We start from the raw sequence: 12,601 nt of genomic DNA on the forward strand, positions 1-12,601 counted from the left end.
CAAATTCCATTACACTTGAGCATCGTTTAATGGTAACTCGATGTTGTATCGTCGATGCACAATTATTTCATAAAACAAGACTTCGTCTTGTTCGACGACACTCGTGTCTGACATATATATTTTCATAATATCCAATTATTCGCCTAATAACGAAATGAATTCAGTCGACAGAAAATACCTGTAATCTAATTCAAACAAGCATAAGTTAAACAGGCTCGTGATCAATGTTACTACCGCAAGTTGTAGCCTACACGTTCCGTATACGATAATGGCTACTGAAGATGTGCAAAAATTTTAACGAATAATAGTAAAAATTCCCGAAAACAGCCTGCATCGAAGTCCGGTTGCGGTTTTCTGCATATGAAATTGGGGAAAAAAGGCGAATAAGACAATTCGGCGGACGTTGCACTCTGCGAGTCGCACCTTGGCCCGACACTGCGTCGAGCGGTGAAACGAAGAATGAAGGGCAGGGGGGGGAGGGGAATGGCGGGGGGCGGGAGGGGATCGGTCCGTGAGGTGAGCGATAGTTCGCGGCGAAAACGCTACGAGCGCCACGAGCTCGTTCCGTCATTCCCTCAGAAGCTCTCGAAACGCGCGGACAGTTGCCGAGGGTTTGCGGGCGGGCAAGTTGACGAATTTCGTATCGTACCGAGGAAGGAAAGATATTGATATAAATAAACTGTAGCAGCAATCGAGTCAGTGAAGCGTTAGCAAACAACGCGGGTAACGCCGATGCATTTGTGATTATTACGGAGTGATTTTGTGCCAATAACAGTGTTTCTATGCTGCATCGAGTTATGTGAATGAATCACCGCCAACTTATTTCGTGCGCGTTCGTTTCGTAGGCTTATTTATTATGCATCGATTTCATTTATACCAGGAAATTGAAGTGTTTCTCGTTTTTATTTGTCATGGAAATCTTGCGTGATATTGCAACGAACGAATTATTTAAACGGAATTAATTATTATCGATTACGCGAGCAGCACTATCAATCATTGATGTTATAAATCTTTTCTTTTTTTTCTTTGCTACTCGTTCCTTTGTTTTCTGTTTACTTTTCACTACATCGTCGTAATTCTATGTTATACTGTACGTACGGGAGGGCGCAATGTTGTTACTAAATTTTTACCGGCAAGTTATTTATCAACAAAGGACAAGCGCCGAGTAACGCGAGGGATTATTTTACCGGTACATATCGTTAAAATGGGACTAAATATCGGCAAGATTCGAGCAGAAACGGTTTATTAACGCGTCTGAAGTCCACCGCCATCATCGGGCGATAGGCAATTGTTTGTTTACCTCGTCGCGTTAGCGTTGCAATTGATCGATCGAGTGAAGCGAGCCGAGCCGAAGCATCCATACGTGTCGCAAATATCGTGAACGACAATAGAGTGTAGCAAACAAAGTAAAAAGAAAATCGGGTGAACTAACGAGTGTCGCAATGTAAGGAAAAGTGTTGCGGTATCGGCGGTAAGATTAAATACACAAAAAGTGATCGTCGAGTCGCGCTCCTTCGTTATAAATAACCCGTGAAATAATAACGCACCGCATAGCAGATGCGTGGGCAAGGCTCAATTGAATAATATTGAATAACGGGGCCAACGGTGCATCCTAGATCGTAAAACGTCGCCATCACCGTCATCGTTGTCATCGTCGTCATCGTCATCGTCATCGTCATCGTCGCCGCACCATAGAAACTTTACTCTCTTCGAACAAGCAAGACCGTATCATCATCCAGCGGACAAAAGACGCCAGCGCTACCCGACATCCTCCTCTCTTCGAACGCAAAGGTAGGTAAGATGCTTGGCTTGATATTTATTCACGCGGCCCGCCGCCGGCTGCGAAGCTGAGATGCAGGCAAGGAAGCCGGGGCATTCTCATGCAGGCGATGCACATGTTGCGTTGTCGGGCCGTAAGTCCCAGCCATTCCATTCCACAGCTCCGTGAGCTTCCTGCGACCCCATCGCATCGCCCGCAGCGAAAGTCGTCGGGATCGTCCATTTCGACCGTTGCGCAGACATTAAACCAGTCCCCGAGAGGCTGAACCGGTATCGCTGATATTATTTTCTCGCACGATGAATTATCCGATCTTATTCCGAAAATAATAATGACGGTTGAAAACGAACGAATGAAGGTGCAAAAGAAAGTTTCACCGTATTGAAATATATGTATATTATAGGATAATACAAGAGTTCAACTATTGATGCGTAACGCGGGTTAAATTTTAGCAATGCAATATCCCGTTCACGTTGAGACGAATTTATAAGACCTTTGTTTTGAATGATTTACAAAAAGAAAAGAACAGTTGGGGAATATTCTAAAACGGAGTTTGCGAAGCTACTGGCCTTTTGGCAATTGAACGTACACGATACTCCTCATTAATCGAATTTTCATTCGCGTTCTTTGTTATTTGCATTGCAAATTTATGCTCTTGTGACGAGGCTGAAACTAGCAGCCAAACGTTATAATATTCAATGAAATAAGGTAGTGAAATCCGAAAATCAAAATTTTGTTAAACACCTTGAACCCCCAACACTCTTGTAGAATTATGAGGATAAAACTGCACTGCATTTTTCTATTTCCGAAAAGTTTAACACATCTGACTGCCAACTCTAGCCGCTAGCTTAAGCTTCACAATTTTTTTTTTTACAAGTTAAGAATATTGTTTTTTTTTTTTTTTTTCAATATCTACAGATCTCCGGATAGTGAGCAAGTAGAAAATGACTAAATAACAAGTGAGAATCGACTACATATCTCACTTGTCTGGATTTAATGTGTTACAGTTTATTTCGTTAGTAAATAGATTATCTACGAGAAGCGTCTGAAATAGATTTCCCTTTTCAATCGTTCGGTTATTCAAATAATTTTGTGTACAGAAGCGTAACGAATTTTTAGACTTTTATAAATAAACTATATACTTTACTTTAACAAAATTATAATAATAAAATATATACGTATAATTTTATTTCAAACCAGTTCTTTTTTTTTATAAACGTCTCGTCGACAATCAACTTAGGAATTTGAATTATTAGTAAAAACTAACGATATGAAAATTTGTTATATATTTTTATTCGACCAATTCAACTTGTTACAAATTTTATTCTTTTACTTTGACACGTATAAAAAAACAGTGAATATCAAAGAATACTCTTTTACGTGCGGTTGCATCATCGGTACACGCCACGTGAGATTTTTTTCGCATGCAGAACCCGATCGCAATTTCGTTCAGATTACGCTTTTCGAAATGTCGTTTAAATTATTTTCTCGTCGATGCAGGCTGAATGTTTCAATGCCTGACAAGAGAACAGGAGAGACAGAGAGAGAGAGAGAGAGTGAGGAAGGGGGGAGAGAGAAAGAGAAAGATGGATAGAGAGAGATAGAGAGTGACAGAAGTGTGCTGTAATATGCGATGCGTCTGTACAGTATGACTTATACGGGGTTAGGTACATTATTATACGTATGCATACTGCGAGCATCATCGAGTTATGTACATACAAACGATACGTTTGACGACAGTAAAGAGCCTCGTACCATTGCGAGTATGTGCAAACGAAATTATCCGTTCACTTATAAATACAATCGACCAAGCCAAGCCGCATTATGCGGCCAGACACAACGTTGTTTGCATAAAATTGTATTTGCGTGTATATTCCGTCAATTATTCTGCCTCTGTGTAACGTTGCTCTGCGATGGTCAGAGCTCGCTGACTCGTGGAAGAAAGCAACAAAGAAGTCAACAATGACACATGGTTCATACCGTACCGAAATGCATGTGTAACAGATCATCAAAAGTAAATTACAGCAATAATCCAGGGATAAAGTAGTTTTTAATCAACGATTGATCGAGCATTAGCGATATTTTATGTTCGATCTTTTGCGCTAATATTGTCACTCGAAACTTTGAAATCTTATTGCAAAAACACGGCTCTGTCTAGTACGTATGCACACTCTAGTAAAGTCTCACCTGGCACGAGACGCTCACTCGTTTCTAAACGTGATGTTGACTGTTTCGTGATTTAAGAAGCGCGTTATTTGCCTTAGCCAGATTTATTTTCACGACAGTTGTTTGATAAACTCGCTTTCCAGGAACAATATGGATATAAAAAAAATTTTTGAACGACTCTGCAAATCACTTTTACGCCTGTAAGATTAATTTGAAGCTTACAGCGATGCACTTATTCCACACAAGAAAATTGTTTACATGCAATCCAATATTCGCCACCTTAATGGCAACTTTCGGCGATAATGTTTACGTACCAACTGTTGATCTGTAAGTTCTGAAGGAATCTGATTGGAACTTTTTAGAGAACTATCGGAAAATTCTTGTAATCTGTAATGCTTCCGCATATACGAATTTAAGTTGAAGAAAATTACTTGCACATTTCTCGACCAAAAGAGTAGATACATATTAAAGTAAATATCAGTTGTTCGCGCGTCGGAGGAAAACCAATTTATATTGTAAAACGTCGGGCTCAATCCGATTTCGAAAAAACGTAGCTACTGGATATCGATAAACTGGTTGGATTTGAATAGCTTGTAACTTGCATAAATTTCACAAGGTTTCACAAGAAAAGTAGGTCTAGAAAAAGCAGGAGACTTACGACGATGATTGAATATAAAAATATGACGGTACGCTTGTAACTTTGCTTTATAAAATGAATTTTTATTTGCAATACATCAGTCTCGTCGTTGTACGTAACATTTTGTGCCTATACGTTATACTGCAGTTTTCCATGCATGCACATTTTATACACATTGATATTTTTTTCGACATTATGCGAGATTAGCATTCATTTAATACACTGTCACATTAACACGCCGCGGGAAATGTTATTTTGTTCTTATCTTTGCGTGATAATTAATATCTCCTCCGATATATACCGAATTCGATCGAATCATTTCGTCGTTTCGCATCACGTGCTCGTTCATCGACGAACAATTATGAGAATAAATTACGGAGGTACAATATCGTGAACTGACAATAAAATATCATGTATCCGAAATCTACGAATATTTGCAAGGAGTTGTAATAACAATAATAATATTAAACTGGCTCGAATAAACATTCACCAAATGTTGTTAAAAGATAAGACTTCTAAAAAATGGAATTTATGATCAGAAAAATGTCTAATCGACACAATGAAAAGTTTCATAAGACCAATAAAATCGCTCTCGTCATTCTTGAAATAACGAAAAAAAAATGTTTTTGTAGATAATGATCGATTACCTTTTCGTAGGGAAATTTTGCGATTGAATGAAAAAGAAATTCACTTTGATTCGATGCGAGAAATGGTTAGGAAAAGACTAAATGTTTAGGTAAACAATTCAATTATGTCCGAAGGAAGATAAAAAGACTTCTTGTCAGCTGATAAAATTATTGATCAGATTCGTTACTCGAAATAAAAAAGCTAGTTGCAGGTTGTCGTAGCTCGGGGGGGGGGGGGGGGGGGGTCGTTCGTTCGTTCGTGTGTAAATCTACATTTCCTTCATACATCAACAGTTGTAAGCACGCGCAGCGCAGACTGAAGCAAAGGCTTGGTTCTCTCGTCGGTTCCCTTCCTCTTTTTGGTATATACATACAACATGTATGTATACATATATATACATGCGTATACAATACGTACATAATCTTTTCCTTCTGCATTTTCTTTCGTTTCCTTCCACTCGCCGTTAACCGTTCGTATACAGCCCTGTAATCTTCGGCGCCATCTGCAAGCCAAGAACCCTTGAGCCTCAAGGTTTGATGAGACAAGTCCCAAGCCTGCAGGGCCCCAAAGCCGAAGAACGTTCGTAACGTGGAATACGCGTAGTGTACCGCGTTTGACACACAACGTATGACGAGGAGTTGCATAATCGATTGGCTAATTGGTGCAGCACTGAGATGTCGAAACCAACTCGATCGTTGAACGCTTCGTCGGATTTTCTTTCTTCACTTATTATATCATACTTGTTACTATCCTACATAATGTAATCTCGTTTAATTCTTCTTCTGATTCTCTACACCGTTCTACTATTTGATCAACCAATTTCCGTAAACCGCTGCCAAGGGATTACTTCCAACAGTCCGATGAGCATGAATTTTGCCAATAACCAACCCCAACTACGGCAGTATTCCCATCCTAAACTCGGCTACAGATATCGCGATGTTACGACGATGATACCTAACCCTGCATCCGCGATAAGTTTTATTGTCCACGGCGTGGTTGGTGGGCACGAACCGCAGAACCTTCGTCAGCACGTATGATACAGCACGGCATGGTGAGAATAATTCACGTAGTCGGACAAGCGATGCGAGGGGAGTATAACGAGGCCAGGCGTGTAGGGTCACCGGCCGTCTTATCGTACTTTGAGTAAATATCTTTGACGTACTTGAAACGAATATTTGCATACGTTAAGCGACCCGACGTGTGTGCCGTACCATGCCTACTTTCCGGCCTAAAATCTTGACGTCTTTCTTTTTGCAATTGCACATGTCGTGGTCTTCTCGTACGAGGCATCAATTTTGTGAAAACGAGATAAACCGTGTTTCTCATCTACCTTGGCACGTCGGAATTCGACACAGTTATCTGCGATTGACGAAAAGCTTCTTATCGTTAGTTTAAGATAATTCAGAGTTTAACGAGCGTTAAGTAACTTCTGCTTCATCCAATCGTTATAATCCTCAACTACCGAGTACCTACAGGTTGTGCCAAAGTTCGATGTACACTTACACTGCGAACACGCTTCGTTCGTGAAAAACATGGTGTGGCATGCGGGAACGCGAGAAAAGAGAATCCGGATGCTCGAAATAACCTGCCTGCACTGGCAATAGGTACATACTTACACAACACTGGCACGGGAGGTTATATGCTACTCCGTACTTACAAATACGGATGTAATATGTATAATAAAATCCCGCGAGCATCGGCGTTTTGCAGTTGGGTTTACGGCGTTGCCCTTGGTGCATGATGCTCGGAGTTTATTTTATAAACCTAGATACGTACGGGTTCAAAGAAGAATCACTGAAAACTGCTGAGGGAGTTAAATTATGCCACTGTTCCGGTCGTGGATATTCCAATTTTATCGCGGCCATTCGTTTCAAAAAGATCTTCGGTATATAACGTTACGTGCGTGTGATCTACGGAATCAGCGGCACCCTTATAAATCTTTTTTTTTTCTATTCAATTTGATGGCGATTATTTTTATTCATCATTTTTCAGACCTTGTCGAAAAGGATCGGGACAGGCCAAATTTTTGGCCCGGGAGAAATCAAAGAACTTTGTTTCGGTCAATTTATTGACACCTTTCTCTCTCGTTTGCTACTTTGTTGCGCGTAAATTAAACGGGAACAGAACAACGAGAGCCGAAAAAAGAACTGTAGTGTAATATTTCATTTTTTGTTCGTCGTTGGAGCAAAAATTTTCTTGAATCAGATAAGTAATTATTTACATGTACTCTGACTGAGGTAAATAACGACGTCTTGGACGTGGAATATAAAAACATTATAGTCAAATTATGTACGAGTAACTCGATGCAGTAGTGTTTGAATATTATCTCCCGAGACAATTTTTAATTCCCTTGGTTTGAGAAAAAAAATTCCATCTGACGTATAATAACAAACTACAACTGTAGACGTATCGGGTTTCTAATTTATCATATAATATTCCAAAAAAGGTAGCTACCACAAGTTCGATTATTACTCAAATAACAGTCGAATCTTTTATCGGTTCCATTTCAGTCCCACCCATAGCTGAAGTTCGTGTAATCACTGTACCGACAATTGCTGATTTCAGTCATGCTCTTGGATTATTTAAACTAATTTTATGTTCCGATGTTTTATTTCATATATCTTGACTTTGACGTCGAGGTCAAACGTTAGGTAAAAGTATGTTCACGTGGAACGGTGGCTCTCTCGAATTTGGAAACGCGGGGCAGAAGTGCATTGAAGTACAATACGCAACGTTTAGAGTATATATAAAGTCATTGTTACAGAACCAAATCCATTCCAGATGAAAAACAAATTCTAAAAACTGCTCATCACTCAAAGTATCCGCTTATGAATCATACGAACATACACTTTTAGTTGGACTATCAGAGCGATGTCAAGCTTCTTTGAACCCGTGAATCGCGCACAGTAGTAGAGTAATTCGAAAAAGTTCTCACGAGGGCTTGTTCCGCGTACTTGTATCTTTAGGGCATAGCTCGATTCGAATCGGTGGATATCATAACTCGAAAGAAATTAAGAACCCGACAACAGCCATTACAGAGACCAAGTCTACAAGTACAGACATAAAATGCGCCAACGTCAAATCCGGTGGTACAGCTGAAGCTAGCTGCCGGAGACGCTAAGCTTCTTTTGAATAAAATAATGTAGATTTCGATGCTCGTGATTTTCTAACAGGCGTTAGTCCGCGTGGCCGCTTAGCCTTTGTAGTCGGTACGAGCTTTAGTGTTGTGTAATCCGAACCTACGAGAAGAATGATTCTGGATTAGCACCCTACCTGAAGGTGGTAGTGCTTAACCCTAGAACGGTAACGTTACTTTTTTTTCTATCCATTCCGGCAACATGAGTGGGGGAGGGGGGGGGGGTGTAAAACGCTCCGATCTTGTAAATTCCATCTCTCGGGTACATCATATTGTTAAGGGTCCTGTAGGGTCTCATTTTCTTCGTTTTTCTTTTAATAAAGAATCACGTGGGGCAAAAAATTCGCGTGGAATATGTTTTTCAACCCTTGTTACTGTTCTAGCGTTAAATGTGGTCATTATCGAATATCGTTGCGTTACCACGGGCTGAAGTATATCTCAGAATAAATCATAGAAAATAGAAGGAAACTGTAGCTTCTCATATTTGAGAGTCAGATGAGTTCTGTTTCAAACCCTTTCGATTTTTTCCTTTGAATAACATATCTAAGTTTTTTGGCACCTCGGGTTCAATGCATTTACCAAAACAGCTTTGATTTTTTAACAGGTTAGATATTACCAAGTTTCAAACTTTTCGATGCAACAAAATATGTAAGGGGAAAATAACTGCCAACTACTAAAAATCCTACATCATTGGAATGGGGAAAAAAATTTGAAGACTTTGGGACTGAACGTGGAGCATAATCACACGAGCTTAGGGTTTCGGTAACGCGTTATTTCAGCTATTTAGAGATATTTCAGCCCATAAGAGTAACGAAGTACCGTAATGACCATATTAAGAACCACCCAGATGTATTTATCGGTAAAAAATACACCGTTGCGATTAATCGCGTGGATTCGTCGCATCTTTTTGTCAATTCTACGTGTACCGTGGCATTCACGGCTGCATGTCCAAGCCCAGACGGCAGGCAAGGCAGTAGTCGACCAGCCTGGCCGCCTCTGTACACTCGAAGCTGATGTTTCGTATATACCGTTTGTTTGTTCCTTCCTTCGTTCGTTCGTTCGGCCAAGTAATTTCTCCACCACGGTACGAAGCTTCGCTGCGAACGGAGCAGAACGAGGGCTGCTGCTGCTGCTTCTGCCCGGGTGATGGCGGAGGAGATGAGAACGACGCGATCTTCGGGGGCTGAGAGGGGAGGCTGGCAGAAGAGGGATGCTTGCCTTCATACAGGCGCGCACACACGTTTATATATACACCTTTATATAGCATCGCGAGCCCGCGTTCAGAGAAGAAGAAGAAGAAGAAGAAGAAGACGAAGAAGAAGAAGTACTAGTAGTAGTAGTAGTAGTAGAGGAGGAAGAGGAGGAGTAGGAGGAGGAGGAGGACCTTACCGACGTGCTGCATGGCGGACGACAGGGCGAAGGGGAGGAGAGGGAGGTGGTCTCTTTCCTCTGGCCTCTCTCGTTCCTCCTCCTCCTCTCCTCTCCTCTCCTCTCTTTTTCTTTTCCTATTTCGTTTCCCTCCCCCCTCGACCATCCCGCTCAGCGTTGCCGTCCTGCTTCTCTCGCACCTCTGCCTGCCGGCCTGCTTGCCTGGTGCGGCTCAAGCTCGTTCAATACTCGAGAGAGAAGCCAGCCAGCACAGCTCTTGCTCGAGTCGCGCGACCCACAACCGAACTTTTGTCGGACCCCGGGTGTCTACCTGACTCACTGCAACTAGGACAAAAAGTGATGGGTATTTTGTAAAAGGGACGGCATGGAAGCGAATCGGATACAAGAAAAATTGGACGAATATTCGGTTCTTTGGTAAACGATCCTGGCGAAGGACTTCGCAGGCTGTAGGATATTAATTGTACCTGCTCACGGTTGTCTTATGGTCATTTCTCGTCGCGATTGCGGTCTGTGGAAAGATTCGAGAGTATGGGCATATCAAGTTTTGCGAATTATCGTGCTTGATCTAAAACTCGAACCGTCGTCGCACCAAGGATGAGAAAAATGTCAAACCTTGTATGTTGTTACAATATTTTAGTGAAATGGGTGTCGTTTGGATGATAACGGTATCGAGATATATTGTTGGAATTATAAGGAAATAGGATTGAAGTAACTATTAAGTGTGATTATACTCGTCGACGCTACATTTTATAGTTATTGCGACGTTAAATCAGTCCTCTTGGTTAACACGGATTCATTCTTGCAACGATGAATATCTAATTATCCCAATAATTATACGAAAATATAGTACGATTGACCATACCTAAAATAATAGTTAGACATACTGGATTATTTCCTGGTTACACATACCTACAAAACTTATTTTCGTTTTTTAACCATTACCATACGGTCGTATTCGTTTTTGATTAGAAATGAAAGTTGAGGACTGTTTGGTAGCCGCAACTAGAAATTACATTCTGCGTGACAATGACAACGAGTTTCGGTGACGAAGGAATGCGTCATTTAGCCGATGTTCAACACTTTATGATTACTAAGGTTTTAATGACTGAAACTCATTGTCAGTATATCAATGACAATCATGAATTCGTCATCAAAACTTCGGATACGTGATTTTCTGAGATCCTAAATTACGCCGGTGATTAACAACAGCCATAGTACGTCTCGATTATTTTACGACTTTGCTGATCGCACGGTAAGCAAATCGGAGGAATTATGCGATAGCTTTGTTTGTGTTGATCGATGATTTTTCGGACGTTGAAAAAGTTGCCGAAATTTATACAAGTCTTGTCATAATTTTCGCGCTATTAAACTGTCTTTGAAATCCGGCATATCATCGCGAAGATTTTTATTGAGATGAGAAAATTTAATTACCGTATCGCATCCAAAAACAAAATGTGAGGATTTTTATATCGTAATTTGCTTGAAATATCTTAGGATTTGATTTAGAAACGGAGTTAAACGTATACCGTTATATATAAGTGCATCGTAATTTTGAAAAATTTCTTAAACTGAAAACCTTTGTTGTAAAAGCAACTACGTTATTGCACATGCAGACAAACTTGTTCATTCCGGAAGGTACTTGACCTTGTGGGAAGGAATTCGGCTTCTGATAAAATAGATTTTGGTTGAAAACGGCGGAATATTTTTACTGCACCACCCTCCTTTACGCGTATCTCTGCTACGAATTTTTATTTCGATCCTGTACGATTAAAAAAAAAAATGCCGACAAGGGTCCGAATGAAATCGTCGGACTATTAAAAAAAAAATATTTTATAATAATTAGTAACCTGAGAGAATACGTTACGTGTAGTTAAGGATAATCGAAACTCGCAAACATCATTTGGATTAATTCGTTTCATCGATGGCCTGTCACAAAACATTAAAAAGATACTATCGAAAGGGCGCTTTAATGTATCGTATAAAATTACTAACACTTTGAATAATATATTTACATCTTTAAAGTCGAAAATAGACATACTAGAACAAAGTAACATTGTATGCGAAATTGAATGTAAAGATTGTTAACGTCGTATAGAAAAATAAAGTTAGGCGTTTAATTCGCATTATTTAAATCCTGACCGTTATGCAACGAAATCAAATAGTCATAAATATCATTTCCCACAAGTGTATTAGAAATATTTTGGCATATTGAAATTGTTATGAAACCGATGCTTCGTGGCTGCTCGTCAAAAAAAGAAAAAAGAAAAAGAACCAACCGAAACAACGACAACAGCGATCAGTCTGAATGTAATCAATTTACTATAGAAACAACTGAAGGATTAAAGGTCCGCGCTTGTATTTAGTTTAAATTAATTTTCATTCATTTTAATGAATAAGTTTTCGAGTCTGACTTTCTTTAATATAGTTTGCATGTGATAGAATAGAAAATTTAACTATAGAATGGCATAGAAACAATTGATAACGTTAAAATATGAAGGAAACACGTTGAAATAAAAATCACTAGTATATTCTATAACTCTTTAGAATAAATAAGGAACTTGAATTTGCATAACGTCAGTTTGTTAATACCGTATTACAATTTATCGAATATCAAACAATGACGAAGTCGCGAAGTACGTAACAAGTTTGTCGTAAAAGAGAATCGCATCGTTATAACGACGTAACGAGCTTCAACCTGACAGTAAACGAGAAATATTTCTATCATGTCGTTGATAGTTTGCAAGCCATTCCACCCATATCCTAGCGCTTCCACATTTTATTCTATTATACGTTACACGAATTGTGTTACAAACAGCGATTATGCACATGACACTTGTAAGCTGAAAATCCGGTTTTTTTTTTCGTCTTT

The 12,601-nt window shown here is 39.8% G+C and overlaps 1 protein-coding gene across 1 annotated transcript in view; it reads left to right on the top strand.

The window, feature by feature from the left end:
• Nucleotides 1-588: 588 nt before the first annotated feature.
• Nucleotides 589-12,601, top strand: part of LOC124301841 (bromodomain adjacent to zinc finger domain protein 2B-like) — a 118,114-nt gene continuing 106,101 nt past the window's right edge. Inside the window, exon 1 of the mRNA XM_046757333.1 lies at nt 589-1,791. The gene's annotated coding sequence lies outside the window, so the exon portion shown is untranslated. The remainder of the gene's footprint in view (nt 1,792-12,601) is intronic.

The sequence above is a fragment of the Neodiprion virginianus genome, chromosome 4 (assembly GCF_021901495.1).
Source record: "Neodiprion virginianus isolate iyNeoVirg1 chromosome 4, iyNeoVirg1.1, whole genome shotgun sequence".
In the NCBI taxonomy this organism is placed as follows: Eukaryota; Metazoa; Arthropoda; class Insecta; order Hymenoptera; family Diprionidae; genus Neodiprion; species Neodiprion virginianus.